This window comes from Vanessa tameamea, chromosome 9 (assembly GCF_037043105.1).
Source record: "Vanessa tameamea isolate UH-Manoa-2023 chromosome 9, ilVanTame1 primary haplotype, whole genome shotgun sequence".
Lineage (NCBI taxonomy): Eukaryota > Metazoa > Arthropoda > Insecta > Lepidoptera > Nymphalidae > Vanessa > Vanessa tameamea.
In genome coordinates, this window is record NC_087317.1 from 10,742,501 (window position 1) to 10,763,746 (window position 21,246).

Sequence of the window (21,246 nt, forward strand, 5' to 3'; positions counted from 1 at the left end):
GATTCATTTACATTAAGTGTATAAAAATACCTAGTTACAGATAAAATCGTAAAATCGTAAAACACTGGCAGCAGTTCCCTTTCGAATAGCAATTTCGTTCGGAGCGATAAAATTTACCAGCCCTCCTGTCACTATTATAGGCAATGAGACGAAGTGTTATACTTTTAATAAAAGTTTTTGCACTTAATATTTTTTTTATTAAAAAACGAAAACAAAATAAATATTGCAATGACTACTTAGAATATTTTATTTTTAAGGCAACTTCGTTTAATGTAGGCATTTTATAAAGTATTTGGCCAAGTCGCATCGTGTATTTATTGTTATGTATCTATTCAATATCTGTATAGTTTTACAAAAGTATTTCTTGTCCACGACACGACAATATTTATATTTATTATATTATTATGATAATAACGTAAAAGGTATACCATTAGTCATAATGTAGTTAATATATAGTAGGATAATATTTCCTGCCAATATAAAAGGAATTCCCGGCCAATACCGGTCAGACTGGTATATGACACAAAATCTTTTTAGATACTGGTACATATTTAGGCATGTGCTCGTAATATTCATTCACAATGTATTTAATTTTTGTAAGCATTCATTCTAATGTATTACCATTTGTTTATCCATGTATTCCATTTATTTTGTAACACATACAGTCACACATCTATATTCACGGTGGTCGCTATTGGAATACATTGATACTTTACTAAATAGAGGTGACGATGTAAAAAAGTTAGATAGTCTATTCAAAGTATTTAAAAATAATGCAAGGCGACGTCCAAGACCCGCAATGGTGATGTATGACCGTGTTCTTTAGACTAATTGGTGTTTCAAGCATTTCACCGTGATCTCGGAAACTGCACTTTCTCTATGAGTCGGCGTTTTTATATAATTACAGACAACGCATATTAACCTATATTTTATTGTAGATTTGTATTAGTCACTTGTTATTCATTTTAGTCGCACAGTTTTTGAAATATTTTCATATTTATTTATTTCATTTTCGAAAGTTTTATCTGTTCGTTAACTTAAAACGCAGTATTTACATTAAAAAAGTTGATCAGCGGGTCTGAGGCTGATAAATTACATTATAATTGAATGCGCGCTTTCTTCTGGTATACTTAAATTACGTGAAATTTTGTATCAAGATTATTCCGAGGATGGCAATCGTGATCATCATCCCATTCAATATTATATTTTTCAAGTTAAAGTTTTATTAACTCAAGATATCGTTTGTTTGACTATGTCTTCAAGTTTTCTTTGTACAATTTTAATCAACAGAGTGAATTGAAGGAGTTCAGATTTGATTTATGAATTGACATTTTGTTATTAAAAAAGAAAAAAAAATTGTAATAACCTCACCAGCGCAGAGTCTATATTTTTATTTTTATTTACAAAAAATGCTTAATTTTTTTTCTGGATTTTATTTTGGTTACACTGTTTTTTGTACAAAATATTGCTACGAAGGAATATAAATAATTTTGTCATAATGTACTGAGATACAAGTATTATAATATTAAAATTTCTTAAATACATCATCGAGGGAACTTCCAGCTCTAAGTTAAAAATAATTGAATATACAATTTAAACTATCTTTTTTTAAAGTTTTTGGGAAATAATATACAATATTTTAGACACTTCCTCCTTTATGTTAAATATTAAGTAATTAATATTAATCCTAATATGAAGATTTCCTTCAACAACTGGATCAACTAAGTTACTTACAATATAGATACATATAGGTACTTCTTAACACTTACTTGCTTTTTATTTAAAACTACTTTTATTATGATAATTCGTGAAAAATAAACGAACAATTTGACATGTTTATAATATCAATATGACAAATATTTGTTCGACGAATTTTATTTTTCCTTTCCCAAGGCGGAATAAACGATGAGTCATGAAACTAACAGCTGATACAAGCCCAGTGTTATTTGTTTTGTTAACGACATTTACAATAGGATAATAGTTAAAGGATTACTCATGCTTAAAGTAGTTTTGTCCAAATAATTACCAAATTCATAATAAGCATAATTCTTCTGTGATCGAATTGGATATTTAATGCATTATTTATATCCACGAAGAAACACCTACTAAAAAAATAATTCATTTGTTGTTATGAATAAAAAACACAGCTTAGATCAGTTTATTTAATTTTCAATACTAAATAAACTTTACGTGGACTTCAGATTTCAATCTACAAACATGATTCATTTAACCCGAAATATCTTTGTGATTAAAAGTGAAAGTGTATATAATTACTCATCGAATCAAATTAATTGAAACTCTAAATTAATTTTTTTGTTTGTGGCATTTTTATTGAAAGAATATTAATTTCGAATTGGTTAGAATGTGTTCGAATGAGCGAGACTACTGCATGGGCGTAGCTAGGCAGGGAAAGGGGTGAGCCCGGCCCCACGAGACTTTACCTAAGTAAAACGATCTAAAGTTACTGAACCTAATTAATTGATCAATTAAATAAAATTATTAGCTAAGTACTTACAACTTTAAATCAATATTCTTCTCATGTTTTTTCTGCTCTGAACTGTAGTTCATTTCTTAAACATGATTAGGTTTTTATAAATACAAGACAATAATGTATGCTAATAATTTTTTTTATTATGTATACTTTAAGCATCATCAAAATTCTTCAATACTCTTTAAATATTTTACACGCACCGTCGCGAGTTAGTCCAAGAAAAATAATTAAGTACGCTTATAATAATGTCCTCCTGTTTTTGAACAGGAGGATATATCTCTTTATGTATTCCATTTTTTGACTTACTGATGGCATTTATCTATTATTATTATTTTATATGTAACTTGACGACTGTATAGATACTAAATTAATGTCGATTATCATGAAGCCATAAAAGCGAATTCGCATAGATAGGTAATAGAAATGAACGGCTAAATTTATAATACTAACAGTCTTTATATAAGTTTTAATTCTCTTTATATAAGTTAAATATTGGATACCATACTAGTAATTTATTAAGTCTGGAATGCAGTGTTTGACTCCTATACTAAGAAAATACCTGATGTCTGACTGCAAACATTTAATATTAAATTGAATATTTTATTTATAAACTTAATGTTTTGGTACTTTTAGTGTAAGAAGGAGGTATAAAAACAAGCGCGTATATTGAATACGAGCTGGAATACCGAACAACGTACCTAATGTTTAATACCAAGTGAGAGACTGCAATCAAAATCAATACAACCACCCCACGATTGCTATATAACGTTATAGTTTAGGTATGTTATATTAAAGTATACATATAGTTAACACTCGTCTGCGACTATCGATCTCATGCACCCCTGTGCAAGCGTGCAGTCGAGCGGTGCGTCACGCGTTCAGCTGACTCATCCCATTCCCTAACTTAATACAGATAATACATGTAATATTTTATTAATAATAAAAACTAGGTTTTTAAATACGGACACGACCTATATTAAAAACTAAAAAAAGAGACATGAGAAATTATTAGATTTGAAAAAAAAATGTGAATTTTAATTAAATAAAGAGACTATTAGTTGTGATTATAGCTGAATAATTATTAAATGATTAAAAATATAAATGTAATGAAAATTATCAGACTTATTCATCAAATAGTCTATAAATGTGGACATCGCATTTATGTATAATCCCTTTACCTCCGGAAATTCATAGAAACGATAAGTATGAAACATAATATGCATATAATATTATTTATAGCTTAGTTCTGATATATTTAAAGAAGAACTTCGATTTATTTTCCTCGTTGAATATGTACGAGTAATTTATTTGTATAAGATTATTGTTAACACTGTGGTTTTAGGATAGAAAATATTTGTTGTTTGGAGCAATTAATGTTTATAAATTTTATATGCAATGATAAATTATTATTAATTTACATACCTAAGTAAGTGATTGCTTCTTTATGATATTTTTGTACCTTTATTTGCTAGTACCTACATAGGTAAGTATACGATTTCATTTCACAGGTACAAAATGAATAAATATTAAAGTAAGAACTTAATATTATAAATCTGCTTAAATAGACAAAAAGTACATAGTTATTCTACACAAATTAATATTTGTAGCGGGCGTAGGATTACGCCCCGGCAGGGGAGACCAGACGGCTGGGGGTCAGGGCGACATGTTGAGAAATCGGCGCGGCGGACTATTCTAGTTGTATCTAGCAGCACCGCTTCATGTATATTGGCTGCCAGCGAACGCCTACGGAATCCCAGCCATCTCAAATAGTGAGGCTGACTGGTATCTGAACCATTTACAGACATAATGAAGGGCTTTATTGTATATTATTAGTGTTATACAAGCAAATTATACAATAACTATATAAATAAATATAAATAAATCAAAAATTTAAGTACATTTTTCTGGATGTTTTATAAAATGACGGTTGCTATAAAATATTTTAAAAAATTGCCCGAATATTGTTAAAAATAAATTAGTTAAATTTCAACTATAATGAAGGTACTTCGTAAATTGTCAGATAGTCTGCTGCAGATATTATAATTATTGGTATTTAACTATTTACCATGTACATAAAAAATCGAAAAGCATGTTTATTTTGGGCCAATCCAATGGTCCAAAAATTTTTAATTGATTAATGTATATACAGTAAGATTTGAACATTTAAGTTCACTTTAAATAAGTAAAAATTATCTGACTATAAATTAATTAATTAATACTTTATTTATTAATTATATTTCCCGAAACAAATCGCAAAATTAGGTTCCATTACATTAAGAAATTAATGTATATTTTTTTATAATATTAAGTCGTGGAACATAAGGTAAACTTATTTAAAAAACATTTTTTTTTTGTTTCCAGAGGTTGAGTCAGTTGTGTTCTGACAAGCGTGAATCACTACTCGGTCTTGTGGCGAAAATCAATTAAATTTGATTCGAGTTATACCAATCACGTCACTGATATCTGTGTTAACATTAAAATAAAGAGAATTCATAAAGCTGTATTTCCTTGAACAACATTTTTAAAGATATACCATCCTGCCTTATAATGGCGGTAAGCGTTACCAGAACGTTTAAAGTATTTAAGTTAAATAATTATTGTAATGTACGATGTAGGTCTTTTTAATTATTTTGAAAACAATTTCAAAATCTTATTTTTTTTATAAAACAAATTTGTTAAACTAAGCAACGACCTAAGCAACATTAAAAAGAAAAATGTAACTTTAAATGACAACAGGAAGAAAAACACTTTACTAAGTGCAACCACTCAGTCTATCTGCCTAAAGACAATGTGTGCCAGCGTGCCAGGGGCATTTGCCAAGACTATGACATGACATTGTTAAGTGTTGTCAACCTTGAAACCAAGATGTTATGCCCATAATGATATAAAACTTAACATTGAAATAAACAGACGAAACATTTCTTATTTAGTAATATCAGAACATCCAGCAATCATTATAATTCGCTAAGATATTATAAGGTTGCATTTTTGTACGTTTAAAAAAAATGGTCTCGACTGTAGTGACCTAGTTTTGACAAGAATATTGAGGAGAAATAGTATTTTGCAGTATACTAGCGACCCGGCCCGGCTTCGCACGGGTGCAATGCTGATACTAAATATGCTACAGAATGTCTTACAACGTTCACAGTTTTTCAATCATTAGACAATATTAACTGCTATATCTCTGCGTTTTAAATCTATATCTTCGAAAATATTCATTTAAATCACATGCTGTATGTGTGTAATACAAAGGGCCATATTGATCTATATTCAATTCACAGTGTATTTAAGATACTTAATTGGATAAGGATTAATGGTGTATTGCTTAAAATCGCATCGAAAATAAGCCATTATTTCTCGTAAAAATAAAGGATAAAAAATGGTTATTGTGGGCTATCTCTAAAAGATACACATATAACATCGCGGACTTTTTTGAAGACCTTTTTAAGGTGTACAATACTGTAGTACATTATTTTGATCTTTCTCGTAGGGTTCCTTTAAACCTTTAAAATTATCAGTGTTTCTCTATTATATTATGCATGTATTAAGTATTATACATATAAACCGTCCTCTTGAATCAAACTATCTGTAAAAAAAAACGCATCAAAATCCGTTGTGTATTTTTAAAGATCTAAGCATACAAAGGGACAGACAGCGGTAAGCGACTTTGTTTTATACTGAGTACTGATGATAATACAGCATCTCGCCACCTCTTTATAGCAAATTAAATAAATAAAAAAAAAGGTAAGGAAAATGCAATTAGATTTTATAATGTAATTTTCGAATCTTTTTTTGGTCTGATGAGATTACAAAATAGATTAGAAAGAGAAAATAATTTATAAAATTAAATTCAAAACAACATGTTGTATAGTGTTTAAATTTTTTTTTATTTTTTGTTGGCTCTATACTTTAGGTAGGTATCTAAATTGTTATTAAAATTAGCTTCTATATTAATCAGTGAATTATGTTGAATAATGATGATTGTATTATTTAAAAGAAGCTAATCGATGAATAAACAGTTCGTTTTCATTTGTTTTCAATTGCTACGCTAATATGTTACCTATGTACTTTCGATTGATTGGCTTTTCTATTATAATTAGATGTAAATTTATTTTTTTAAATATTAAACGATTCAAATGTAAGATAAGAATCGTGTTTTATAATAATCAACAACCTCTTTAGAATGTAATTCCTTATTGACCATTAAAATTACTTTAATTCACTGGCTAATTAAACAAAACAATACTAATTATGGAATATGTTGTATTGTTTTCGTGCCATTGATATATGATATATAACAAATAAATTATTAGTTGGAATTCTATAATTTAAAAAATTGCATCCATTTTTGAGTGTTTTTAGCAGAGACCATACTACACAATTAGGTAATTCAACGATATCAATTATAATTTACTAATTATACGCAATTACCTGTTACTGGTGATTTAGTACATAAATGTCATCGATAATTCTGGAATGTTATCACAACTGAGCCAATACATTTTATCAAGGCGTGGCAATTGAGATATCTGTATATTACTTATTCAGACGTTAGAAGTTTTTACATTCTTACACGAATTGATCGATTTCATTCATATGAGAAATAAGGTTGTAAGATTTAATTATCAGTTATGTTGATTGGTTGATTTAATGAAGGAATTTGGTTATTCCGTCGTTTTGTACATTCCATATTTTATAAAATATATTTAATAAGTAGGTACATTGTTATTTTATCCGCATTCACAGTAACACAACGCACTAAAACTACTTATGTTTTAAACAGGAAAAGTAAAGGCCAAAAGTAACACAAAATGACCTCATGGACACGAAACTTTTTGATAAACGTATTTAATTGTTTATTTAACATGTTATATAATAAATATTAAGGTTTAATGACGAGCCGATTAATCTTACTTCAAACTACGAAGTGAAGGGTGCATTTTTTTTAAAACTACAATGACGATTTTTATGATTTTTTACTGTAATAATAATAACGATAAGTATAATCTGAAATTTATTCAATGACAATTTCAAAAAATCTTCACTACAGGTAAATCTCTCTTTTAGCGATTTACCATCCTTCGGGTGCAGCCTCGCGTCGTTGCTGACATTGATTTTTGTCCACGCCTCAACGGCCCTTGCTCACGATTTTGTAAAAATTAGTTGAACTGAAGTCGACCTATTCAACCATTTGTCTAATGATCTCGGTCTTGTAGCATCTGTGTTGCTCGTTACAAAGACAGTTAAAAAGTTAGTTTTTTTTTTTGTGAAAACAAACGAACATAACTTTTATCTTCATATTATATGTTATTAGAATTATATCGTTACGTCAGTCTTTAAATATTTATTGATAAAAGATAAGATTCTCAGGAATGTACGAGTTACTAAAAATAATGTTCAGGATTTTATTTGATATATGTACTTAATTCTAAGTAATTCTCCAAAGTATAATAATGATCAATGTTGGTGTGATGTGTGCGCATACGGAATGATTAATACCGAGATATACATTAATTATCGTTTTCCTATCGGAATTTAAATAGTGCCAGTTATATATTACATTTTTAATAAATAATAAGATGTGCTTTTCCAATATTTGAAGAAAATTTAATAAAAAACATCTAATTTATCGGGACAAACGCGTAATTTTGAACAACTGAATTTCATGTAATTATTATCATGACCACTATTAATTATGATACAATTATTAATAATTTATATTAATTTCCCTAAATAAATTTTCGACTTCGAAATATAAATGTCGACTTGATTTAATGTCATTTAATTTAATTTAATTATCAACATGTTATAGATCGCGACGGGTATTTATTAATCATATTAATGCACCATAAACATCGTTTAATATAATATATAGACATCTGCTTACTACTACATTAAAAGGGAGTTATTGCTTTCTTGTCAGGTATTCTTTATTCTTATCTAGTAAAAGATACTTTCGTTTATGGTTATTTGCGTTTGATTTCTAGTCTAGACTACTACTATTGCCAGAACTATTGAATGAAGGAGATGATTAAGCGTGTCACCTAAGTTCAATAAACTCGGGCAGCTTCCAGAATGTATTACGACAGTCGATACCCAGCTCATGTAAAAGGCCAGCGACCCCCCAGGGTTCTGAAATGTGTAACTTAAATTAACATGTGTCGAAATTTAACGGTTAACAAATATTTCTTTGGAATTACAAGATCGCGCAAATACTTTTGTATTCGAGTAATATTTTGTGTAATCGGTAAAGTTTATTATTCACAAAATTTCTGAACTTAAAGCTTAAATTATAGATGATATCTATTGTACCTATCTAGTTTGTTTGAATCAATCGTGGGGTTGCCAAATAATTTGACTTTTTTCGCCATAATTTTTTGAAAGTATTATACAGTAGAATCCGTTTATTATGACTCCGCCTATATTGACCAACCGTTTATAATGACGTAATTACACTATAAAGTTTGGTTCTCATATAAAATTATTTGTAAAAAAGTCGGATATGACTTTCCTTATAGTGACAGTTCGCTTATTATGACACATTTATAATAAATTGTGTCCGGTTATAGTGACCGACATGATTCTTTACACCTTCGGTAATGTTCCCGGTGACGTTCGGCATCTGGCTCATTGTTTTTAATCTGAGTAAGTAATTGTCACTGAAAGGTCGTCTGCAGATTTGTTCATAGCAATATTGAAAATGATAATTTGACCATATCATTTATATTGTCTTCTATACACAATAGTATTAGAGACTGTTATTACAAATGAAAAAACAAAAGCAGACAAAATTACAGATTACTTACATTAAAATATAGTACATACATACATGTTTCGTATGTACTTATTACGTGCAAAATATATACGTATATATATATATATATATATATATATATATATATATATTTACAAAACGCTTTGTGTGACGTTCGGTTATTACGTGTGACGTGTTTGTCAATTCCCTTCGATGTAATTATAAACGGATTCCACTGTATTTATTTTTATTCATTTTCATCAATTTACTAAATAAATAAAATGTTATGTACTAGATTGTAATTTTTATCGCAACCAGTACCAAAAGTGGTTGCAAAATATCAATACCAATCGATGTTGTGAAACTCGTTTTAAATTCTATTCTCCCAAACTGATTTCAATAACAGGTGAAATTAAACAAAAGTTAATTAAATAGGTAGTGTCGATACTGAGACATCACGCAAGTATATAAGAATGTAGATCACATTAAATGGAATAATACAGGGTATATAGCAATGTTAGGAAAGCCTTCTAACAATACTAATCAATACTTATAGACCTATGGACAAAACTGATCACTAACAGTAAGTATTGGTCTTTTGTTTACATTTTTTTTTTTTAAATATGTATGTAAAAGTTACATAATGTTAATATTATGGTTTTAAATGTGTTTGTACAATTTTTACTAGAACGAAATTCTTCCTTCAAAATTTGAAACAACGCAATATGCATAAGTTATTATTTGATGACTAATATCGCTCACGCAAGGTTAAGACAAATTGCTCGAGTTCGACACGCGCTTGCGTCGATCCCCGTGCAAGTTCATTGATCATTTACGTTCTATACGATACATATTAGTGTGTATTGCAAGCATTCGTGCAAATGTTTCATTTCATATCATTTGAACATTTACTTTCTATCTTTATTTACATTTTTTAATATGAGAAGCGATTGCAAGAGACGAAAAAGCGAATCCAATTCTGTCGAAAAAGCTGTCAATATATAAATATAATTAAAATGCTAGTTGTAGATACAAAACGTTTATACAAAAAGAACCCCCCAAGTACTATGACGCGTAATATTTATAACTTGGCCAGTGGAAGTGCTTGTATTTTCATTTTTATTATGAAGTACATCCGAAATTCTCAGAGTTATCTGAGAATAATGTTCAATAAATACACCATAACAACAAACCAATTAGTAAGTATTGCCACGTCTTTGGAATATTCCGTAAATACTATTTACAGTATAAAGTAAATGGTAGGCGGTAGGTAGGCCTTACTATGCAGTATATTTTTTGTTGAATTTCATCGCATGTACGGCACTGAGGTTATGTATATTAATATTATTATTATGTTCAGTTTCACGCAATGTAAGTTTGTAATTATGCAATTGTGGTAATATTTGGAGTTAATTTCACGGTTTGATTCTTCTATATGTCAACTAATAAAATATAACAATTGAAAGCATATTTAATGTAAAAAGAAAAATAACCCTTGGTTTTGTATAATATATTTATTTCCTAATTTTTGTCTTATTAATATTAATAATAAAATTATTACAGATACTTTCAGGGCTAAGCCACTGAAACGAATTTGATGAAATTTGGAATGAAGCAAGCTTGAACGACAAGAAACAACATTTACTACTTTACTATGACTGGAACCCTAAAACGCGAGCAAAGCCGCGGGCAACAGTTAGTATTTTATAAAAATAAACAATGTTAATTGAGATTTAGAGATAAATAAACAATGTAAAAAGAGAATAAAAGAAACACACATTTTTGACACATATTAACATTGACATTAATGGGTTTCATCACGATGAGCTTCGTTTGCGTGACCGTACTTCAACGGGACACCGAATGCAATAAATAACATTTTAGAATTTAATACCCATTATCCTTCGCCATACACTATAAGGCGTTGTAATGTGGAAATGCAAATTCACGGTAGCCGATGGCAAAGCCTAAAATTTTCTTGCACGAATATAGAATTGCCATAAAGTTGTCTACATAATGGAGTTGTCGAAGACCACCTACTCAATGATTTATTCTAAATGATATACAAAGTGATACATTTTTTTTCATTTTATTGACGCTTAACGCCTAGAACGAATAATGAAGAAACATTATCGTCATCTCGATGTTAAGACGTTTTGCATACAAAGAGTAACTCTTCCGCTATATAATTTAATATTCAAATAACGTTCATTAGACATTCGTTTTACCAACTACCATTACAAAGTAAAATGTAAAATGTATCATTCGTCGCCCTATTTCAAGTTTGCCTTCGCTGAGTCGGTTCGTAGCAGCTAGCCCTCTAAAAGGCTCTCGAGAAACCTTAAAAGGCCTACCGAGCGCGCATGCGCGTCGAATCGCCACACCGCCATTTTTGGAGACATAACAGAAACCTTGGTCTGCCTGTATCCACATAGCATGTTAAGCCTTAATAAGACTTTTCTAAGGCGAAATCGTAATAGAACAATTGCGTTGAATGTTCTCAATAACACCATATAAGGCGCACCTTGTTAATGGTAACCCACATTCCCACAGCGCAATTAAGAGAAATGCCGATAGTTATTATCAGAATACATCTGCACATTGATTTCATAACCCGCCCTCTTTTAATAGACACGCTGAAGTTAGTTTATTTGATAGTTTTAATGTATTATTTATTTGTTATTCAGCTAACAACAAAATATGCTATTTTAATTACGAATAAAATATATAGCTTTGAATGTTTTTACATTAATCGATCTTTAGGGTTGGTGTATCTTTAAAAGAAAGACAACCAAATATGTATAAACAGCCAAATCGATTTAATTGTCGAAGATAAGATAAGAAAACGTACCTCAGTTCTCGAATAATGCCTCTTATATTTGGAAATAGTTATACGCCGGTGGATAATAATAAAACTAAACATACATTATTTAAAATGAAGGTAATATTTTATTTGGACAAATAGTTCAAGAAGTACCATCCAAGTACCAAGTATCTCCTCGTAAGTGCATGTGCTACCAAACATTTAAATTATTGTTCTATTCCGGTTTTTAGTATGATTGGCCAGTCTACTATAGATTGATTGATTGATTGATTGGACAGTCTATATAGAGTGATTATTGTGCCATTGTCCATAAGCGAAGGAACAGATACCTACCACCAGGTCTTACTTGTCTGTCTTACAACATCAAATAAAAAAAATGACAATCATTTTTTTTAATGAATGTCTTTATAATTTTAAAACAATTCCGCAACTTTTTTGGGGCATAAACAAAATATGTTCGAGGGTGCATACATCTGGCGGAAGGAAGGAAACGTTATCGCTATTAATGTCAAGGCGATCCTCGTAAGAGCTGGCAAAAACATCCTTATAAGTGCATGGTTTTATCGTTTGCCTTGAAATGAGGTTACGATAGAAATAAATTAATATTTTACAATTTACTACGTTTTATAAACTTAACTTTAATTTTAATATTTTCATTTACAATTTGAAAAAGATTTAATATAAAACCCAGGTTTTAAGCCGATTTAAAATAAAGTATACAAATAATATAATAAGTAAAAAAATATTTTAGTTAAAGAAACAATGTGTACTGCCCACTTAGATATTTCGCAACTTACAACTAAACGTTTATGTAAACAAACACAGAATTAAGTTGATTTGAAATGTTTTACTTTGGAGTTACGTAGGCGTGCGTACATATGTACATCACTTGTTTCAATGAGAAAAATAAACTTATATGGATGTTTGAAGTGCCACCAAATCAAATCAATAAATTATTTATCCTGAACATACATTTGGGTTCAATGTACATTTAGACACAGACCTCATCTAACATCATCCAATGTTTTCTGTTCAATTCTTTCTCATATCCAGTTTGTGCGCCTTGCGAACCTTTTCTCTTCTTTTTTAAAGTAAATAGGTTCCATATATTATATATATTCATTAGGTTTGACTTAATTAAATCACTCTAAATAAAATAAAAACGATCAGTTACATATATAAAATAAACATTTCTTTACATTATTACATTAGTCCTTGACTCAATTTTAACAATATTATGATTGTATGCTGATGCTCCCACGCCGCCCGTATGAATTCTTTAAGACTTGGGTCATCTAATTTAACAAAAGCTTTTACAAAACCGGTTTCAACATTGACTGCGAACTAAATTTACTTTCAAGTTCTCTGTCAGTATAACATGTCTCTTTTCCTCTTTTATTTAAAAAAAATAACAACGTCAAAATCTTTGAAGATTCATATAACGACAAGACAATAAGAAATTTATCGATCGCCTAGATCGTCGCGAGCGTGTCAAACGATTAGCCATAGGATGTCTGATATTATAAAATGGCGCGGAGTCTTTGGCCTCGAGTTCATATCCGTTACTAATTTGAATTCAACTCACAACGGTTTTGATTTGGCTAGCGGATATTGCCACATGTTAGATATACTCATATTGAATTTTCGCAAAAGTTATTAAACTCTGTTAATTAATTTCCTAGTAATTCATTTGTCACTATTTCAATTAGTACCTATCCCTAATAAGCAAATCATACATAATTAATCATAAGAAATTAACTTATTCGCAATATAAAAACAACATTTTGAACATTATAGAGGAAAGGCCATTACAATTCTAAATTATTTATATATAAAATATATAATATCCTTACATGTAAAATAATTTGATTGTCTATATCAACATGAATTTTGAAAATTTGTACCTAGTTGAATAAAATATTATGCCATAAAATAAATACATATACACATTTTTAAAGGAAATACGTTTGAATTTCAAGACTACTAAAAAATATTTTCACGCTTTTATTTCATACTATAATTAGACCAAGCTGTTATCAATTTTTAATATCATACATACGTATGTGAAGTCATTTAAGTAATATAAAAGATGACGTGATGTTAAAGTAAATATATAATATCACGTCTTAAAATTCCTGAGGCGTCGTCGCGTTGACCTTCGCTGAAAGTCGTTAGGTTCAAATTTTATGCGTTAATTTATTCCTTTGCACGTCATTTGTTACATCATTGTATAGGCAACGTTCGTAACTTGGTATAAAAGTACGTTCGCGTTATTTAAAAAAAAATACAGAATATTTTTATTTATCTAATCATTTTACTTTAAAATTATTATAAGACCTTATAGTAAGTTTCAGATTGGGCCACTGAGGTGGATGAAAGCAAATACATTCATCTTAGATATCTTAAGAATCTTGAGATAAATGTATTTGTTGATGAAAGTAGATACGAATGTAAAAAAAAATAAGAGGAAGTTTGAAAGTCGCTAATGATATGTCCGTAACACATCATTATCATGGCATGTTCCTTTAATCCGGAGTGGTAATTGCAATATTACACGAGTTTTGGGGTGTTAGGAACAAGCTTTAAAAACAAAATCAGGTAATCTTACCACTAATTATGCATTTTCATCGAAACTGAACCGAAACGGAACCTGCCTACAATTTTAGCTCCGTGGTCTCCAGCCTGTATATGGATTTATTGAAGGATATTTGCAAGAAGAGTACGTTATTGGGAATATTAGTAGAATTAGTAGAGACATGAATGGAAGAGAAAAACACGCTGTGTCAAAGATGATTTTTATGTAGGTATACTTTCGACATTCTGGCGTGTATTCGAAAATATGAATTATTTTAATAACGTACCAGTAAAAAAAAATACTTTTGAAACCAGTTCTTTTATATTGGTTTTATTATACAGTTTCTATTTAAATTTGCTCATTATAAAATTAGTTTTAAATATATTGAAATTAAAATATCTCGCTTTCACTGTATTCATATTTTACGTTTTGAACACGAAATACCAAACTTCATCTTGAACTCGGCACGGTTATGTTAATTAAATCAAATTTATAATCTAAAACTATGTCAAATATGTTCATTTCATTTTAAGTGACTGTCAAATAATACTATGTTGAATATATTTAAATAGAATACGCAAAAAAATTCTAAACATTCATACTATATTGCTTTTCTGTTTAATTAAAAGTTAAAAATACAGCTAGCTGCACAATACGAAAGTTTAGTAGGTAGGCGCGCGATTCCATTTGGCCAGTCAGAAATTAGTCAAGAGTAGGTGCGCAATTCGCATATTATAGATCTTAGAGGTAGTGAAGCGAATACGTAAATTGCGCGCTCACAATGTACGCTAATATTATGACGTATGAAAGTCTCTAGTCAGGCATCGGGCCGGTCAACATATATTGCGTTTAATAACGTCATAGACTATTTTTCAGTACATATCTACATAACTGTAATAATTGTTGACAAATTAAAGTCGCGTGTCCGTAATTAAGCAGATATTACTGACACCGTGACCGATTTTATTGTATTTTTATTATTACGTTTATTATTTCTTGGAATTGAGTAATGAATAATTAACGAACAACACTAATATCGAATCTTCTATATCATTCCAATATTTTTTGAATAGCATATTCAATTAAGAGTCGATATCTTGCCGTTTTAAATCAAAAGTCACGATTTTTAAATGTGTAAACGTAAACTACGTAGTCGGTATAATCTGTTTTTAGTTGTCAAGTTTTAACATTTATATCCGGCAAGCTGTTGTTACCTAAGTTCCGAATCCTTTTCTCATCGATAGAACATAGCAGTTAATATTATTTACTTATCGAATAATGGTTGTTAAAATTATTAATGTTCAAATATCGGATATCCTTATTCACTTCAACTATTGGTTTCTAAAATTTATATAAAAACTTTCTTTTTATTTCGTAATGCAATGTTAAGAGTTCGAATATAGGAGTGACGTCTGATATTGTCAAAACGTAAAGAACGTCAAGCAAGTAGACATATATTTCTCTCAGCAATCTTGTAAACCTAGAATCTATGTCGGCTATTTTCCGACTAGTTTTTTGTAACAATGTAACGTCAAAATAATTCATCCATATTGTGAACAATCTCTGTTCTCAACAGACTCGCACGTGAAAGTAATATGTATGAATAGAGAAAGTATACATTGAGACTGAGAACACGAAAGCAGCTTCCATATTCTAGGGAACTCTTGATGGCAGTCGTGATCACGACGCGTAAACTGAAAAAATGTTCAAATTTCTAAAATTTGCAATTAACACTGGCTTAGCGATAATAAATTAACATATAAAGGCGTTAAATTTATAAAAGTTTAATTATTTCGGTAAAATAAAAAGAATTATTTTTTATTTAGCGTTATATTCCGATTGTGGTTGCTATAGATTCCGACAAGTCAATTAACGACTGTGACGAATATTTTAGTTTATCGGCCTAAGATTTTGATTGAGAACCCGCGACATTGTCTCCTGCGTGGTATTCAGACGTTAAAATTTCATCAACATTTGTTCACTAGTTAAGCCATAAAAATCTAACAGCCAGACATACTGTCTGAGTTACTATCCCATTTATAATATGAGTATACCAGATACTAGTAACTGCTAAAACTTCGCTTATAAAAATTACAAAGAACTGTGTGTGAATTTCATAAAGCCGAAAAAAATATGGAATTTTAAATATGGAGTTTTTAGATATGTATTTTGTTAAAACATATAAAACCTTTTATAACAAAATACCTATCTACTTATTGATTGAAAAAATATAATGTACATACTGAATAAAGTTGTGGATCATTAGTTGAGTAGGAAGTTAAAAAAGTATCATATTGATGCGGAGACTGATATATGGGTTACGCTTGTTCACATGGCCTTCTCAACAATAGTAACCGAGGCATGGATCAGAATCCTGCCTTGTTACCAATTTACTAATGCTACCATATTTGGCGCGAATTCCACGTGACAGCCGGCAGAGCGGATAAGCGCAGTTGTTCACGCACTGATGCACTTGGAAGCCGATACTGAGATTCGCATGTAGGGCTGGCGTACATTAATATAATTAAAAATAAAACAAAATACATGAATGAATGTGTGTGATGAGTATGAGTGAATACTTGTAAGGTGAAGGTCAACCTTATTTAAAAATTAAACATCAATTTTTTATGCTATAAGTTAATAACTTGAATGTTTATTTACCTATGTTTTGCTTATTGTTCAGCATGTACCAATAATTCCCAAATTTTATTTAAAAAATATGGCAATACAATGTATTTCTATCTATTTTAATTGACAGTAAGCTAATTAAAAGATGAAGGAATTTTTTAATTCTTTTTATAGTTCTGAAATGCACTGATTAACTTCATTTTAATTAGATTTTTTTGTAGATTTAGGATTAGATACACAACCCTATTTCTAAGTCATAGTGAGATGTGATGTAGACCGTCGCTAACGGAGTAATGTTAATTTAATAATTTTAATTAATAGCTAAACCAACTCTCTCTGCATTTTTGTTAATGTTAGTGAGCGTCAGTTAATTTAATTAATCCGTTAGAATGGTTTGAAATTATATTGTAAAGAATATGACACGTTTCAATTTACGCGAGTAAGTTAACTTGCAAATACTTAATTAGGCTGTATGCATAATGCATGTGCAAAAAATAATATTTCATATGGCCAAATTTTATATCTCGCGATTTTTTGAGACTCCACATTTATTAAAGATATATTTTATAGCTTTAACGATATAACGGGGAATGGATTTATAGCGAGTCATATACAATAATTAAATAAAAATATTAAATTAGATTTAATTAAGATGGACTTAGAAAGTCCTAATTATATTGTTTTTTAAAAATATATACATCGTTTTAAGCTTATTCAGTAGCAAATGTAAAAATGTGTATTTTATGTTTTTTGTTTTACACACACAATATCCTATTCCTGACTCTTTAAATTTAAGAATCATAGCACAACATTACAGTCTTCTATTCTAAAATTGTACACAGGACCTTAAAAGTTATTTTATAGCTGATTATATTTTATAGCTGGATTCATCCACCAGTGGTTTATGTTATCTTTTATATGTATGATAACAAGTATATAACAAAATAATAACACTCGTGGACATTGAATTTTCCAATATTTATTGTTTATACAAAACATCTATTTATTCTCGATAAACGCAAGTTTTGGTGAACGGCTGGACCTACATGATATGTTTATCGTTGTATATTTTGTTATTTTATGCGTTTCTGTAATGAAATTAAATTTGTTGTAATAAAAAAAATATATGAAATAGAAATTTCATCGAAATCAAACAAATCTCTTGTAATAACTAATCAGTTACATAGTACACAGTAAGATCATTTTACACACATGAATGAATAGTAAACCTATCAATAAGGACATATTTGTTAGTATATCCAAACCAACGCTTATAAAATTATAGGCGTCATCTTAAATTGATGCACATCCTAAAACTAATTCCCAGATTTAAAAATGTGAAAGTTTTAAAGGAAACCCAATCTAATAGCATCGATCGTAATTAATAGGCGGTAGTGCTTCCTTCCGGAATATGTCGTCTTAATCGTGTAATTTTGTAATAGACCATACCGCTTACCGTTACGTTTTGAAAGTTTGATGTTTTTCATTATTTATTAATGACTAAAAAAATTAAATTCAAATTTAAAAAGAAACGTACTTGTATAAGTAATTACTTTTAACAACTAGACATGTGTAAAAAAAAAAGATAAAAAAGAAGATTTTTCTCAGCCAATATTGGATGTATAGGAGAGAACGTTTCAAATGTGTTTCGAGTGCGCTTAATATTAAAAAAAAATATTTAGGTGCCGTTCAATGGTTTCAGCACACTATTAGATTTCCATTTGACACCCTAAGAAGTATTTTAAAACATATAAATTAACGACATGGGTTACATTAAGCTTTGTGTGAAATATCGACTTCACGACTTGCTTACGTATTACATATTACATCATGTAGACTTCGAAAAATATGCCTTTATACCCTTACAATAACTTCAATACATATCAATTGTTTTTAATTTATAATATGTTACTAGTTGAAAATGTTTATAAGGTGTAGCCAAAAATCATATTAATTTATTAAGAATATGTTTCATTTTAGGTTTACAAAATACCATTAAAAAAGCGGTATAATAATTCACCAAGTAAGTAAATATTGTTTACAAGTGTTGCAAGTTCATATAAGGCACCGTAAGTTGAGGCCATCTGCCGCCGTGCCTTATGGCTGGTCCCGTTGGCCATAAGCGACCAAGCCTTGTTTGGCCACATATCGCCTCAGTGCACTACATCCATAACAGTTGCCGGTTAATTAACTTGCTTGGATAATAAGAACTCTAATAATACTTTAATAACATATATAGTATTAATATGAAATGCAGTACCTACTGACCCAAAATTGTTCTTTGAGGACTCCTTTGACAAGGATTTATTCGCAATATCAAGTTAAATAAAACCTAACTTTATCTAACACTATTTAAATTTATCTAATGGCTTTCAAATACAAACATACAATCGATTTAAAAAAAAAATCGCCTCTTATAAAGTATTACAAAAAAGACAATAAAATATTGTTGCCGTGTCGCCTGTTATCGAATAAGGAATCTTATAAACGGCCTGTCTATTATTTAATTGTAGACTATAATAGAAAAATAATTACTTAGTACAACACAAATTGCCCCAAGCATGATTTATCTAGTTTTCACTAACACATTCACCGTTACCCCAAGGTTTATTATTTGTATAAATCGATTCATACCTAACAATCTTTTGAAGTCAATTATTTTTTGTACGAAAACATCTATTCCATAGGGATTTTGTCTTGAACCGCGATCAAATGAAAAACGTGTATTGTAATTAAAAATATTGCAAACTTGAAAAACAATAACAAGCTACCTTTGTTCATTTAGTAAACATAATCGCTGGTAAGCCAGGCCGATAAACTATGTAAATTTACACACATTAATGTTCATCTTCGGCTAATATTAGTAACAACACAGTATTACATTATTAATGCAAGTTACTTAGATAGGATATATTCGTACCAGGAAACTAAAATATTTATGTACTTAGTAGGTACCCACCTAATAGAAAAACATCTAATTTAGAACCTCTTTCTTTTTAAATACATACGAAGTAGATAGAATACACAGATATATAGCAAAAATAAGGTATATTTGAAATAAATGAAAGAAATTACAATTTTGTTTTTATGTATCGCTTTGTGATTATTGATTTACATACTTTATAATTTATTTAGAGCCTACAGATATACTAAATGAAGTCGGTTAATAAATAGTACTAGTACCTACTAAATACTATTTATGATGGGGCTATTGAATGTTTCAGATTATGTTTTATACAAAACCTTTTGTTTTATAATCTAAGATATTATATTATATGAAATCCTATAGGTTTACCATGATTGGTAGTTACTAGGTACTTACTTATTATGTTATGGTAGGATTTATTATCTCAATTGTTAATAATTCTTCCGTCTTGATACTTAGCATTCTTTCATAAACAGATATTTAACAATGATAATTGTGAACAAATAAACTATTCTACTATTTAAAGATTAATGTTTAGCGTCTAACGCCATCTATAGGCCGAGGTGAACATTAATGGTAACGTTATACTCACAAGTTCACTTTTTCCGTAATTGGTAGGATTCTAATTTCTTGATTGAAGATATATTTTTTTAATATAATATTTTTATTAAACTCAAAATGACCACGGATAAAACCATTAAATTATATGTAGCCAAAAAATGCGCCATCTAGATTAGTTTGAAAGATGCTTGGTACAAAAAATACATTCCTATTGCCATGGCGGTTTTTCAATTTTGAATTACTAATTTATAACTTATTATGTTAGTTAATTTTAAAGACTGTTACAAATCAGATATTTATTACCTAGAAACATAATAATTTTTAAAAATCCAATCGCAGTATAAGTATTGCCAGTTTTTTATATTCCTACAATGTTGCAATTAAAAAAACAACAGCTGGCTTGTGTCAAACTGTGTGTCATATTTGTTAAATTGTTAATAATTACTTTTGAAATTGGGTTTTTAACTATTGTTTGTTGATTTTGCAT